Below are 11,901 nucleotides of genomic sequence, written 5' to 3'. Positions count from 1 at the left end.
CATGCCTTGTTTCATAGCAATACATAATAAGTCATCTAGTATCAAGAACTTAGAGTTCGCGACCTCATACCTCCATGAAATATTTTGGTAATGTAAATTTTATGCAAATGACTTACATATTTACATGACTTATGCATGGTGATGTTCATCATTGACAAACGTACGCATGTCACAAGTATAAAATTCCCATCATAAGTTATTAAGTGTTTTTCAACATTCTTTCTGAGCGCAAGAGATATCTAATATCCAAAATGTGTGACCATAGATAGTCCAGAACACGCGATAGCAAAACCAGAAGTTGCACTGCAGTATCAAGGGACGCCACTAGGGGGACCAAAATCTAATCACCCTGCCAACACATTATGAAACCAATTCACTCAGTTTTTCTTGAGCTATCCTGTACACAGACACACACACACAGAAACACACTCACACACACACAGAAACACACACACACACACACACACACACACACACACAGAGAGAGAGAGAGACATACACACACGAACGCTATTGAAAATATAACCTCCATGAAAGGAAAAAAATCATGCAAAGACAGTCCTTATTATAGCTTTGAGGTTTGTACGGAAGGATTCAATAACATAAGGATGAATTAATGAATTTATGAATGTATGAATGAATATAATGAAATATATGGATCATAAAATACAGTGATTAGAAACGAATAGCCCGTCTTGAACTATTACTGCACATAGCAACCCGATTCTGATTGTTTATGCCCAATGTCATTTCGAATCATTGTCTTGCATACTGCCAGAAATAGATCAGTAGTGTTGCCCAATCTACTCTGGGAATCCGTGAAAATTACAAAGATAAAAGCAGAAATACCCCGAGTTGTACCCGTGCTCCTATTGGTTAATCTGCTCCTTTTGACTTTGACTCAGTTTGAATACACAATTTTCATGGACGGTTTTCCTAGTTGATGCCCTGTTCTCATAGATGCATTCTGATATGTTGCTTCTGTCTGGGAATGAGAATCTTACATCTAACGACCAGTACCACCTTTGCCTTGAAACATCACATTTTCTGGCACCAAATCCGAAGTCTTAACGTTACGCTTTCGTGAAATTTCAGGCACCCAACTTTAGAATGCGCTCATTCAACTCTGTTCCCGCCAGCTTAGCTATCGCCATGAATATTAGAAAAATCGTGTTACCAAGGGAGGCAAGTATGCAACAAGGCCAGTCACCCCTTTCTGAAAATCTCTTGAGGCATCATTTAAGTGCTGTCATGGATGTTGTCAAATCGTTAGTATGTCACATGTCGGTACTCTTTGCCAAGTGCTTTAAAGGAATTGTTCTCTCTTTAATGGCACTGAAAATCCCATTGAAAAGCCCATGGGAAAAACCCAGGGTATCCTCCCAGGACGCATTAATTGATTGGTAAATCAGTACTGAACATCTTTTGTAGAAATATAACAAGTTAGCAAATAGAAACGTGCAAATAGCCGAAATGTATCTGATAAATCAAATGTTATCAGCTCTAATAATTCCAACGGATACCACCACATCTAGAAAACTGTTGTAGCTTTTTTCAACATTGTCTTGAACACCGGGTGCTAGCGCTACATTAGTACATATCTTCAGAGGCTCAATTTCATGTGATATATGTGCCTCTTTCATTATGTGTAAATACATACTGCTGTATTTTATACAAAGATGGAAACCATAGCACGTGAATAATATACCAAATATGTTATATCTTGCTATCTATCAATACTTAATTAAATGAGTGTTGACACAGGTATTATGTACATGAAGAAAAAAATAGGTGGGGGGGGGCACAAATTCAAGTAAATAATCAAGAGTTAAACCGTTAACAATCCTGTAGGACAAGCAGACTCAATGAACTAATCTCTTCTGTCAGATAACGTTTCCCAACCCTCATCTTGACATGACAAATACGGCGACCCCCTTATGACACCTGTCACAACAATTGAGCAGTGATATTGGATACATTCAATAAGATGATCTTTGTAAGGTAACAGTAGGAAGCGTTTGAATGGTCGACGCGTATACGGTGCTACACACGTTAGTTTTGCAGTGGGATTTGCCTTGCCGACTTCGTACCGGCCGACTGGTAATGAAAGATGTTCTCGTTTCGTGTACATTTCTTTAGTTTAGCGTGGTGAGTGGTATTGTTATGTTAATTCGGTGAAATGTGGGCTCATAGGTGCAGTTTGATAGGTTGTGCTCGCAGCTGAAGTTTGACATGTTTTCGCAGTTATTTTGTTTGTCGTAATTATACGATCTTGTGCCCTTGGGAAAGGCACTTTACACGACTTTCCTCACTTAACTCAGGTGTAAATGAGTATCTAGCTGCGGCTAGTGACCTTGTGTGGCCGTGGTGGGGCTTTGTGGCCGAGACAGGCTTTAGGGGCATGTTCGGGCATGAGCGGCTCCCGCCATGGCACACGAGTCGGGGGTAGGAGGAACCCCTTACATCCTTGGTTGGAAGTCCTCCTAGGAGACGGATACTCCGAACAACAAACCTGCATCTGCTGGAGCCGCCTCACACGTTGCAGACAGTTCTGCCCCTGTGAGACTTAGTGCTACAGTAGACGAGAGGGTGGAGAAGGAATTGCACACCCCTCCTTCACCATAAAAAGTCACGTGCAGGTCAGGCAAACAGGCAAAAAGCCAGTCTGCCTCCTCATCTGTCCAAAACGACAGGAGAACCAAAAAAAATTATACGTTTGACATGTGGTTTTAGCGAACGGTATGTTCGCTGTAAATCCCACTGTACATAAACTTTATTGACTTCAAGACTGCTTTTGACAGTATCAAACGAGAATTCATCTGGAAAGCCTTTTCTTTCTATGGCCTTCCTGCTAAGTACATTCGAGTCTTACAGGCTTTCTTCAACAAGACAGTGAGCGCAGTAAGAGTCAATGGGGAGCAGTCCAATTGGTTCGATGTTGAATCCGGAACGGGCCAGGGCGACATACAGGGTCCACCAGTTTTTAATGTGTGCATCAACTTGGCAGCCTACCTCACGGAACAAAACAAACGGCTCAGCGCAGGTGCAGTGTTGATGCAGGAAACTCCTCAACAGCCTTTGGTATCGGTCATGGATACTGACTATGCTGATGATATGGCCTTACTGGACAACACAAAACCCGGCCTGAGGTTCCTAAAGATAGCATCAAAGCTGGCAAAGGAGTATAGTCGGCTCCGGTGCCCAGTGACTCCCTTTGGCCGGCTATCTCCCTTTGGCCGGCTGTACTCCTTTGCCAGCTTTGATACTATCTTTAGGCACCGTAGGGTCTGCTAGGGGACTAGTAGATGGAGAACTTAAGAGGAGCAGAGACATTTGGGCTGGATTGACTTAAGGGTGGTCTGGTTTTAGGTTGGAGGGTATCAAGAAAGTATGAAAAGACAGACGCAGGAAGCTGGGGACTGAATTGCAAATTGCGTGTTTACTATATGTGGCATTATACGGATCAGAAACTTGGCTACCAACAGCAAGAGAAACAACGTGACACGGCAGACCAGGGGTGGGTATGTGGCTTCCTGTGTCTGAGATGGCAACCGCCAGTCCAGCGGCGGACAACGTCTGTGTAGCTTATGCTAGTTGCTCCCTATTGTTTGGAAAGATGTGTGTACAAGAGACGCGAGAGGGGTTTGGAAGTAAGGGCATTAAACACTCGTTCCTTCGTGAAACGAAGGTTTGTAGTCAGTGCTGTTTTGATGTCAGGGGGTCGTTTGTCAGCCTGATAACTGGGGAACGCGTGGATGGATTGTTTTGATATTTGGTATGTGGGTAGGATTAGACATGACAAAGGAATGGCAGGAATTGCGTTACGGCAGGGCGCTCTGGCGGCGTGTTATGGTACTGCAGCGGAACTTTCGGTTTTGCTATTTTTTGTTTGGGACTTGTTTGGGTGATGATTTGTAAGTGGTAGGTAGCTGTGTAAAAGCATAGTAAGGTGTGTAAGTTTTGGCCACCTAGGGGTTTCGCAGGGGCGGTGAAATTAATTCTTGTTTTAGGTTTTGAGAAGGAATAATGAAAGCAGGGGTTGATGGATCTTAATGACTGTAGGTATGCAGATAGCTTACGTAATGATGTACATAATTGTATACTTGTTATGCAAATCAAGTGGTAATTTGCATGATACAATAGGTATGTGTAGAAACCTCGTATAGGGCATGTCTGTGAACAGTCCAGCATCGTAAGACCATGCCAGATTGATCTGATATTTCGTATGTGTTTAGTTCTTGAGAAGGAGAAGAAACGTACGAGGTGTTTTTTCGTCTAGTGGCTTCTGACGGTTTTGCAGGGGATGTTTGTACGTGGAAAATGGGTTTGGCCCTGAGTGGGTATTACGCAATCGTGCTATATTTAGGTGGTATTACGTCATGCTGCTACCACGCTGCACTTACCCCGTCTCCACAGGAAGTGACACCCAAAGTCAACAAAAAATGGTACTATAGGGACAGTACATTATACATGGTATGGTGGGGTGTACGTGTTTCCCATAAGATTTGATAATCTGTACACCAAGAAAAAGAGCAATGATGATATTGTATACAGGGGCATATATTATAAGTTTTAAAAGGGTTGTACATGTAACAGTTACTACCGGTACAATACATTGTTGAAAAAAGCAGGGTTTGTTTTTCACAGTAACTTGTAGTCATTAATGAGATTGTTTATAGGGATTGTACATTAGACATATGGGATACACAATGTAGTGGACTGCATTGTGAAACAAAGAATGTTACATGATCATTGTTGCAAGCAACAAGTCGAAAATGATTATCTGTATTGCAGCAGTTGTATATTATACTTAAAGGGGTTGTACAAGAAAACTATATTACTTTGTGGAAACGTCCATGCAATGTATTAAGCCGTCAATATTGACTTGTTTTATCTCGATAGTCCATTATTCACATTGGATATATAACGTACTACATTGCGGAGCTAGGTAGCAATTTGCATCTTTGATATCTATGTATATATCTATAAATATCTCTTTTTTTCAGTTACAGATGTAATACATGTACGTTTGACTGTCCTGTTATGAAATGCTGCGGATTGATTAATTGTGCAAACTAGCCCCTGGTTTGCATAAAATACTTGATTATAGAAGGCATCCCCCAAGTCATCTAGAGATCAAAAAGCATGACGATCCGTCAACCCTTCCCGTGTTATTACCCTCCAAAGGAATGATGCAATTACGCACATGCGTAAGACTTGTTGTAAATTCCGGGAATTTTTACCAAGGCCACAGCAAGTAAATTTTATGGATGACATCCTCTGCAGACTGCAAAAAACGTGCGATCGGACGAAAAAAAAAAAAGATAGGTAGAAACAAACAAGATGGCCACATTTTCAAAAATAGGCACCATAAAGCTGTGACCACTGTTGTAAAAATAATTAAAGGGACAAAACATGGCATCAGAGCCAACAAGGCATTCATTCCTGTTTTTAAGACATGTACTGGTGTGGTAAAAGTGACACTATTTAGTGTGGTAGACTGGCATCATCAACAAAGTTGGTAAGCACACTCATAGCTTCCATATATCCAATAAGTTTTATTTCTGCAACTAGAGTTCGGCGACCTCATACCTCCATGAAAATTCAGAGCTTTCGTAAATTTCATGCAATTGACTAACACATTAACATAATTTATGCATGGTGTTGTTAATCATTGACTAACGTACACATGTCACAATTATAAAATTTCCATTATTAATCATAAAGTGGTTTTGCAATTTTTACATGAATTATGCAAATAAGTTCCTCATTACCATATTTGGTATCTGCTTATATTCCACCTATCATAATTAACATGTATTAAGGTCCAGTTATGGAAAACAATGGAACTATACAATTTCCTCATTAATTATGCAAATCAAGTCCTCATTTGCATTACATGTATATCATTATGAACATCTTTGCCTAAGCTACCTGCATGCGTAAAATGCAGGCAATTCGTCGTTCCTTTCTGCAGTTATCCTCTTTGGAGTGTCTTGACAAAAAACGCCCCTGCAGTTCCACAATTGAATGTTAGGGGGCTGAAACATGCCCCACTTGTTTATGGTACTAATAGCTATTTATCACCTAAATATCAAGACCATAGTATGTCTGAAACATGAGATACATTGAAAAAACTGCTATGATAGAATATTCTCATTAATTATGCAACTGTACTCCTATTTTGCATAATTGGTATTTTATCTTGTAAAAAATTGTCTAAGGTACCTACATACCAAAAATCATGAAAATCCGTTGTTCCCTTCTTGAGTTATCCTCTTCAGAAGTTTTTGACAAAAATGCCCCTGCTATCCCAAAACTAGACGCTAGGGGGCCCAAACTGATGTCATTTCTTCCTGAACACAAGAGCTATCTAATACTCAAAAATCGTGACCATAGCATGTTCAGAACACCGAAATAGTAAAACCGGAAGTTGTGCTGCAGTACCAAGGGGAGCCGCTAGGAGGCCCAAAATCTAACCATTTCCAGCTTTTGTCACACACTACTAACAAACCAAGTATGAAACCAATCCACCCAACCGTTCATGAGTTATTTTGTTTACACACACACAGACACACACACAGACAGACAAACTCAGGGTAAACTAGAGTTCGGCAACCTCATACCTCCATGAAAATTTAGAGCTTTCGTAAATTTCATGCAATTGACTAACACATTAACATAATTTATGCATGGTGTTGTTCATCATTGACCAACTTACACATGTCACAATTATAAAAATCCCATTATTAATCATTAAGCGGTTTTAAAATTTTTACATAAATTATGCAAATAAGTTCCTCATTACCATATTTGGTATCTGCTTATATTCCACCTATTATAACTAACATATGTTACATTTATTGAAGTCCAGTTATTGAAGATAATGGAATTATACAATTTCCTCCTTAATTATGCAAATTAAGTCCTCATTTGCATAACATGTATATCATTATGAACATCTTTGCCCAAGGTACCCGCATGCCTAATATGATGCCAATCCGTCAATCCTTTCTGCAGTTATCCCCTTTGGAATGTCGTGACAAAAACTCCCCTGCAGTTCCTAAATTAAATGTTAGGGAGCTGAAACTTGCCCCACTTTGTCATGACACAGAAAGCTATCTACCACCCAAATGCCATGACCATATCATGTCCGGGACAAGAGATACATAGAAAAAACTGCTATGATAGAATGTTCTCATTTATTATGCAAATGTGCTCCTATTTTGCATAATTAGTATTTTATTTTGTACAACATTGTCTAAGGTACCTACATACCAAAAATCATGAAAATCCGTTGTTTCCTTCTTGAGTTATTGTCTTCAGAAGTTTTTGACAAAAATGCCCCTGCTATCCCAAAACTAGACGCTAGGGGGCCCAAACTTATGTCACTTATTCCTGAGCACAAGAGCTGTCTAACACGCAAAAATCGTGACCATAGCTTGTTCAGAACACCGAGATAGCAAAACCGGAAGTTGCGCTGCAGTACCAAGGGGAGTTGGTAGGGGGCCCAAAATCTAATCATTTCCAGCTTTCATCACACACTACCAACACACCAAGTATGAAAGCAATCCACCCAACCGTTCATGAGTTATCTTGTTTACACACACACAGACACACACACAAACGCAGGGTAAACTAGAGTTCGGCGACCTCATACCTCCATGAAAATTTAGAGCTTTCGTAAATTTCATGCAATTGACTAACACATTAACATAATTTACGCATGGTGTTGTTCAGCATTGACTAACGTACACATGTCACAATTATAAAATTCCCATTATCAATCATAAAGCGGTTTTGCAAGTTTTACATGAATTATGCAAATAAGTTCCTCATTACCATATTTGGTATATGCTTATATTCCACCGATCATAATTAACATGTGTTACACGTATTGAGGTCCAGTTATTGAAAACAATGGAATTATACAATTTCCTCATTAATTATGTAAATTAAGTCCTCATTTGCATAACATGTATATCATTATGAACATCTTTGCCTAAGCTACCTGCAGGCCTAAAATGCAGGCAATCCGTCGTTTCTTTCTGCAGTTATAGCAGTTATCCTCTTTGGAGTGTCTTGACAAAAACACCCCTGCAGTTCCACAATTAAATGTTAGGGGGCTGAAACTTGCCCCACTTGTTTATGGCACTAAAAGCTACCTACCACCTAAATATCAAGACCATAACATGTCTGGAACAAGGGATACGTTGAAAAAACTGCTATGATAGAATAGTCTCATTAATTATGCAAATGTACTCCTAATTTGCATAATTGGTATCTTATCTTGCAAAACATGGTCTAATGTACCTACATACTAAAAATGATTAAAATCCGTTGTTCCCTTCTTGAGTTATCCTCTTCAGAAGTTTTTGACAAAAATGCCCCTGCTATCCCAAAACTAGACGCTAGGAGGCCCAAACTTATGTCACTTATTCCTGAGCACAAGATCTATCTAATACTTAAAAATCGTGACCATAGCATGTTCAGAACACCGAGAAAGCAAAACCGGAAGTTGCGCTGCAGTACCAAGGGGAGCCGCTAGGGGGCCCAAAATCTAATCATTTCCAGCTTTTGTCACACACTTCCAACAAACCAAGTATGAAACCAATCCACCCAACCGTTCATGAGTTATTTTGTTTACACACAGACAGACAGACACACACACAGACAAACGCAGGGTAAAACATACAAATGTCACAATTATAAAATTCCAATTATTAATCAAAAAGTGGTTTTGCAATTTTCACATAAATTATGCAAATAAGTTCCTCATTACCATATTTGGTGTCTGCTTATATTCCACCTATCATAATTAACATGTGTTACATGTATTGAGGTCCAGTTATCGAAAACAATGGAACTATACAATTTCCTCATTGATTATGCAAATTAAGTCCTCATTTGCATAACATGCATATCATTATGAACATCTTTGCCCAAGCTACCTGCATGCCTAAAATGATGCCAATCCGTCGTTCCTTTCTGCAGTTATCCTCTTTGGAGTGTCTTGACAAAAATGCCCCTGCAGTTCCACAATTAAATGTTAGGGGGCTGAAACTTGCCCCAATATGTCATGGCACTAAAAGCTATCTACCACCTAAATGTCAAGACCATAGCATGTCTGAAACAAGAGATACATTGAAAAAACTGCTATTATAGAATATTCTCATTAATTATGCAAATGAACTACTATTTTGCATAATTAGTATCTTATCGTGTACAACATTGTCTAAGGTACCTATATACCAAAAATCATGAAAATCCGTTGTTCCCTTTTTGAGTTATCCTCTTCAGAAGTTTTTGACAAAAACGCCCCTGCGATCCCAAAACTAGACGCTAGGGGGCCCAAACTTATGTCATTTCTTCCTGAGCACAAGAGCTATCTAATACTCAAAAATCGTGACCATAGCATGTTCAGAACACCGAGATAGCAAAACCGGAAGTTGCGCTGCAGTACCAAGGGGAGCCGCTAGGGGGCCCAAAATCTAATCATTTCCAGCTTTCATCACACACTACCAACACACCAAGTATGAAAGCAATCCACCCAGCCGTTCTTGAGTTATCTTGTTTACACACACACACACACACAAACACACAGACAGACACACAAACGCAGGGTAAAATATAACCTCCATGACATTTCATGGAGGTAAATATAACCTCCATGACACTTCATGGAGGTAAATATAACCTCCATGAAAATGTCATGGAGGTAACTACAGTCCTGGGTACCTCGCAAGTGTCACTTGTACAAGTACAATCATTAGGCTACAACAAAATATATTTACTCATTTTGGTACTTTATCGTCATGTTGACGGTCCTTGCAGAAAAAAAATTCTTGTTTTTTTTTTCCCCCTGAAATCAGGCGAACATTAATGCGCGCGCGGATGTCATCCATAAAATTTACTTGCTGTGGCCCAATCGAACATACTCAGTTAGGCTAATATCTCTCTCTTTGTTAGTTACATGTGTCTTATGTTTGAGTATCTGCTATTATGATATGAAGTAGGCTTTTAAACTGTCCTAATTATCTATGCAAATTAGCCTCTGATTTGTATAATAAAATTTGATTATGTAAGGCATCTCCAGAGCTATCTCACCCATTCGCTCGCTCACAGTTCATAACAAAAACTATCTGCATTCCAAATACCATGACAATCTGTGAACCCAAATTATTCCACTCCAACGGGATGATGCAACTACATAGGCGCGGAAAAATCCTGTAGAATTCCGGACAATTTTGCCAATCGGACGTATCATATACTGTTAGCCTAGCCCCTGAGATGTCTATAAAAACACCCTCAAACCACCACATCCTCACCCATTTCACGAAGGTTGAGTTCTGCGAACGCTTGTTCTCATTGAAATGTCGAAAATGGAATTTTTTTGGTCGAAACATAAATCGGCTTTATTTTCAGTGAAAACTATGTGGTTGTTTAGGAAAATTCCTCTTTAAACCATAGCCAAAAAATGGCAACTTATTATTTTCGGTCCCATTGGTAATGCATTACAGGGCAGGTAAGAAACGTTACCGGTAACGTTTGTTACAACAGTAGACTTTACCCTGTTAGGACTCACCTTATTGACTACATCATTTAGGTATAAGTGGACGTCCCTTGGAACATTTAATTAAAAAGTGGGCAGCTTTTTTACACTAGGTCAAATAGAAAGCTTAAACAGCATCGAACAATGGTAACGTTTGTTACAGTCATTTCTTAACAACATTTTGTTAAGCAATGTGGGATACAAATGACAGTCAACAACCCTTTCTTGTTTCTTCAGAAAGCCAGATAAACTGTACAGCGTCACAAAAACAGCCATTTCTAGTCTTTCTAGCAACCATCGTACTCATGGTGGTAACGGTTGTTACCGAATCTGGCGACAGGCATAAACTACGTACCTCACACAGCCTCCAAGATCAGTGACAGGAGCGATCTGACGTGATCGGTCAGAGGGCCTTGGTAGCTGGTTTAACCTGCCGAACAATTATTCTGGGAACTGAATTGTTACATTTTTGGCTACTATATGAATTCTTCGTTTCTTCTCAGGCGACAGCCATTTTTTAGGGGGTGAAATCCCACCCATGGCTATAATAATCTTCTAAGCCATTAACCAATACGAATGTTGTAGTGCATCTTGTGTAAAACATTGCAGGGGTTGTGGAAAAATGAAGGAACCAGTGATGCTGTCTATAATTTGCTCCATATCAAGGCGTAAAGTCAGGTGACAGCATTTCGACATTTAAATGAGAACGAGCCTAAAAACAATCACCCTCCCGCCCTGTTTTCCGTTCTCTGTTCGGAGACCGTTCCGTGACTTTTCTGCCCTAACCTTAACCTTCATCCGAGTTTCGCCTTAGGTAACTTTTGATAGAGTGGTGGTCTCAAATGTGCTTGGTATGAAGATGAAGAGAATCTGATGGTTGACATAGCAATATGCTAATTATCTAAAACAAGAGCTAATATGCATAATTGATGAAAGTTTATAAACTCACTGCGTTCCAAAATAGGACTTTTAAACATGTTGCATCTGTCAATGAGAATGAGGGGAACAACGATAAATATCTATCAAGCAAATAAAAACCTAATTTGAATGATGGATGTTAAAATACCATACGGTGATTTACATCGTTCTTCCTGGCCGGGAGACCTGGCGCATGCGCGTCTTGTAATCAGGTAGCGAAAGGGTTTGTTATGCCGTAAATGATGATGATGATAATAATACCACATTGCCAAAGCAAAAATTCGATTTTGATATAGACCACATGAATAGCGATTCGAGTTTCAGATTCTACTAAGGTTACGTACATGCTGTCCGTTCGCTTTGTTATCACAATCTATTTCTGTCAAACCCGACAAGTCAATTCTTTCGTCTTACATACTAGTCTAAGCTCT

The sequence above is a fragment of the Branchiostoma floridae genome, chromosome 10 (genome assembly GCF_000003815.2).
Source record: "Branchiostoma floridae strain S238N-H82 chromosome 10, Bfl_VNyyK, whole genome shotgun sequence".
Classification (NCBI taxonomy): Eukaryota; Metazoa; Chordata; class Leptocardii; order Amphioxiformes; family Branchiostomatidae; genus Branchiostoma; species Branchiostoma floridae.
The sequence above is the reverse complement of the archived record's forward strand: the minus strand, read 5'-3'. Positions refer to the sequence as shown.